Consider the following 4936-nt stretch of genomic DNA (forward strand, 5'->3'; position numbering starts at 1 on the left):
GATGACTGTAGTAAGCATATGTTGAAAATGATGGTGTTACACAATGGAAAAATCCAATTGACAGGAGGGATCAAAGCTCCTGCTAACAAAGTGAATTGAGACTTAAGAGCTAGTAAGTATAACTGACTCCACCTCTGCTATTAAGAACTTATGTATTATAGTTTGTTTACCCTGAAGCACTTTAGGAAAATGATTTCTTGTAGCTTTCTTAAGAGGTGACTTTTTTCCTCCTGGGTGGTTTTCATAAAATTGGGTGTAGACACAGAGTCAGTTTCTTCTCTACTATTTGTAGAACTTCCTCTGCCCTTCCCACACTTAAAAACTGGAAATTTATATTTATTGCCATTTATTCAACAAAGATTTCTGTATTTATAGATACTTTGACAGTCGCTTCTTTTTTTTTTTTTTTTTAAGATTTTATTTATTTATTTGACAGAGAGAGATTACAAGTAGGCAGAGAGGCAGGCAGAGAGAGAGGGGGAAGCAGGCTCCCCGCTGAGCAGAGAGCCCGATGCGGGACTCGATCCCAGGACCCTGAGATCATGACCTGAGCTGAAGGCAGCGGCTTAACCCACTGAGCCACCCAGGCGCCCCGACAGTCGCTTCTTGATTGCAGACATCTTTATAACCAGGTCGCTCCTATGTACAAACCACCAATATTATAAAATTTTTCCCACTTTCACTCATACTAATGCTAATGTCATAATTTTATTAAATTGTACTAGCCATAAAATTGGCTTTAAACCTGATTATATGTTATTTTTAAATTATTTTTTCCATGATAGAATAATATTTTTGCCACTTACTCAACTACTTACTACATGAAATGGTTTCTTAACCTCACTCATAATGTTCCCCCTGTGTCTCAGAAAAAGACAACATCTAAAAAATGATCTACAGAGCTCTACATATTTTGCCTCACTTTACATATTTTATGACACTCAACCTGCTACAACCCGATTAGCCTCTTTGTTGTTCTTCAAACAGACAAGACAAGCCATGGTTATAGAGCTTTGACAGCTGCATGACTAAATATTTCACTTCCTTCATATCTCTACTCAAATGCCACCTCCTCACTGAGTTCTACTTTGACAACCTTAATTAAAATTGTAACCTCTATCTGTGTGTCAGTTTTTGTGCCAATACCATACTGTTTTGATCACTACAGCTTTATATCTTGAAATCTGAAATTGTGGTATCTCCAGCTTTGTTCTTCTTTCTTAAGATTTCTTTGGCCATTAAGGATCTTTTGTGGTTCCATACAAATTTTAGTATTATTTTTTCTTTATGAAAAATACTGTTGGCATTTTGATAGGGATTACATTGAATCTGCACAGTAGTCTACGGCCATACCACCCTGAACGCACCCGATCTCGTCTGATCTCGGAAGCTAAGCAGGGTCGGGCCTGGTTAGTACTTGGATGGGAATCTGCACAGTACTTTAGGTAGTATGGACATTTCAGCAGTTATAGATCTAAATGGAACAGAATAGAGAGCTCAGAAATAAACCCACAATTATATAGTCAGTTAATCTATGACAAAGGAAATAAGAATATACAATGTGGAAAAGACAGTCTCTTTAATAAATGGTGCTGGAAAACTGGAGAGCTACATGCAAAAGATTGACCACATTCTTCTATCACACACAAAAATAAACCCCAAACAGATTAAAGATCTAAATGTGACACCTGAAATCATAAAACTTCTAGAAGAGAACTTAAGGCAGTATTCTCTTTGACATTGGGTATAGCAACATTTTTTTTTTTTTATGATATATCTCCTCCTTCCAGAGGAAACAAAGCAAAAATAAGCTACTAGGACTATATCAAAATAAAAAATAAAAAACAAAAAAAAAACACTTGTCCACAGCAAAGTAAACAATCAATAAAACAAAAGGCAGTCTACTGAATGGGAGAAGATATTTGCAAATGATATATTTAATAAGTGATTAATATCCAAAATGTATAAAGAACTTGTATAACTTAACACCAAAAAAACAAATATTTTATTAAAAATCATCAGAGGACCTGAAAATTGTACCCTCAACAATAAGAAATGCTCCTAATCTTCCCTATCCTTTATATATTTTTAGGTCTTTTCTGTAGCATGCATCATCAGCTATTATACTCTATAATTTACTAGTTCATTATGATGTCACCTGTTATTTATTTTTTATCCCTTCAGTAAATTATTAACTCCTTTACAACAGGGAACCTGACTCCTTTTATTTCCTGCTGTATCTCTAAGTTCTTCAATAATGTCCTCCTGTATATAAGATTCATTCAATAACTATTTTCTAAATGAATGTTGCATTAATGTATATGTATACTTATATACGGTATTCTAGTAATTTTATAGTATTTTTAATTAAAACGGCAATAAATCTGGAATGGAACACTCATCTTAATTCCATGGCTGCCTATTTAACCTCTTAGTTGTCTCATTTACAATTTTAATATAATTATATCTTATCCCTCTACTTCACAGAATTATGGTCAAAATCAAATGAGTTAAAGCATATGGAAGTGGTTTATAAACTCTGTATCAATAAATATTTTAATTAGATATTGTTAAAAAATAAACTGAGGCATATTAAAAATTTTAAGAGTTTATTTGAACAAAAATTGATTTAAATTGGACAGCTTCCAATCTGGCAATTAGAAAGAAGTTCCAAGGAGCTACAAAAATGAAACACTTTTATAGAAGGAGTGGGAGGAGGGAGTGAGAACAAAGAGGATATAGTAGGCAAAAATGTAAGTTGGTTATGGTCAGGCTACTTTCCTATAGGGGAGGACAGGGGCTTACCAGGCAGATTACCTACCTAGTGCTTCAGGTAATTCTTGATTTAAGATTCCATTTTTGGGAGACATGAAACTGTATCAGTTTGCTGACATGAGACTTAGCATAATTGAGTCCATTTTGGGCCATCTGTCTTGTTTTTAGCAAGTTAATTCCCTTTACATTTTTATCATACTACATTTGTAAGATACAGAAAATAGAAGAATGTTAAGGTAATGCATAGTTACTTTTGGTTAAACAAAACAAAACAAAACCAGAACGTGCTTAAATTTGAATTGTCTCAGTAAGACTAAAAATCAGAATCTCTAATCCTTTCTTCCTCAGAATTAGACAAATTGTAGGAAAAATTTTATTTTATACATAAAGTTCCATTAGCTAACCATTCCATATGTAACCTTAGGTTCTCCATCTACAAGGAAATTGTATGGATTTTAGGAAAATAAAAGTATGAGCCTCACTTGGCAATCCATGCATAAAAATCATTCTCATTGGTGTAAGTTTACATACATATCAATATAAGAATGAACATATATTTATACATAAATATTAAAAAGTACATCCATATATTAACATAATGTATGCATATCTATCGTTATTTTCTGAAAATAATAAATTTAGTAAAAATCTAACTAGTTCTTGGAGTTCTTGGGGTAGACACCGATAATCACTTGGAGAGAGTTCTAAAATGGTCTGGACATTGGATAGTACAATGCTACTGGTACCAGATTTAGCCAGTGAATGTTTCTCTTAAAAATTAAAAAAAATAAAACACCACACTCCCAGAAAAAAGTTTATGAGAGTTCAATCATTAAATGGAAAATCAAAGTCTAATAACCATAGAAGAATTGATATGTGGGAACTAACTCAATGTTAAACATGACTTGAATATAAATTTCAATAACAGAACTGGTCAATAATAGATAAATATGGAGTCAGACAACGAAAATAGTTTTCAAAACAGAAATGCAACGAGATAAGTTGGGTCAGCATTAGAGATATGTCACAGAATACTAGGGGGAACATAAATCTATTCATAGTTTCCAACATGTTATTGTTAGCCTGTCAATGTTGAGGCAGATGCAAGCATAACTTTAATGTCATGTTCCATTATGATGGATCCAAATGTGCCCTTTGAATGAAGCTGAAATGGAAAGAAATCTATTAGGGAATACATAGGATGCACAGCTATAAGAATAGTAAGAATATATTTTGTTTAATTTATTTTAACAATGTGAGAGATAACATGACTCATCCAATAACAGACCACTAAACAGAAGCAAAAACCAAGTATTTTTTTGCCTTAATACACTTTTGTTTTTCTTTATTGCACTGTGTTCTCATATATATATGAGACACTGTCCTAAATCCTATACATTTAGAAAGATTGAAAAAAGGAATTTTAAATCTGGGAACATTCAAAATTGTGTTTTGTCTATTTTTGTTGGTGATATCCAATAATGACTGAAGTGATAATTAAATTGTTTTTCATTTCACTCATTCATTCACTCATCAGTATTTGAACAACTAGCAGGTTTAATAATCATCTGACAAAACATGACTATGTGTATGATTATAGTTGTATAATTTTCAGTTATTTAAGAAATATTATATACTCCATTCAAAGTTTCTTTGTTCATCATAACTATTTAGCTCCATTTGGTGCTAGTAAGACTATTAGGCAATTTGGAAATTTCTGTTGATGAAGTTCTGGAACATAGGTGAGGTTGGGTGGGCTGAGGTCCGGAGCTGATGACCAAGAAAGAATTCTTGAGACATCTTTGGTGCAAAATGGTGGTTTATTACCCGTGGACAGAAAGAGCTGCTGCCCCGGGTTGTGAGGGATGGCAACCCTTGGGGTGGGGGAAAGATGAGGGAAAAGGGAGGTTTCAACAGAGCTTTCATATGCTAAAGAGGGCCAAAAGGTGCAGGGATACCAGAGGTCTTGCTGCTTGATCAATGTTGTCTTTCGGCAAGCCATTCACATTTCTGCTATCAAGCGTCTTTGTTAGTGAGATTTGGGTTTAGAAGAAATTTAACTTTATTTATATTGTTAAGATAGTTTCATTGTTCTAAATCTCTAGGACATTGGTAAACCAAAGGAGACTCCTGTCTTGCAGGATTGTGATCTCTGCAGATT

At 33.6% G+C, this 4936-nt stretch overlaps 1 pseudogene; it reads left to right on the top strand.

Annotated features, from left to right (window-relative positions):
• The first annotated feature begins 1339 nt into the window (after positions 1-1339).
• Positions 1340-1457, top strand: LOC122908107 (annotated as a pseudogene).
• Positions 1458-4936: the final 3479 nt, after the last annotated feature.

The sequence above is a fragment of the Neovison vison genome, chromosome 5 (assembly GCF_020171115.1).
Source record: "Neovison vison isolate M4711 chromosome 5, ASM_NN_V1, whole genome shotgun sequence".
Taxonomy (NCBI): Eukaryota; Metazoa; Chordata; class Mammalia; order Carnivora; family Mustelidae; genus Neogale; species Neogale vison.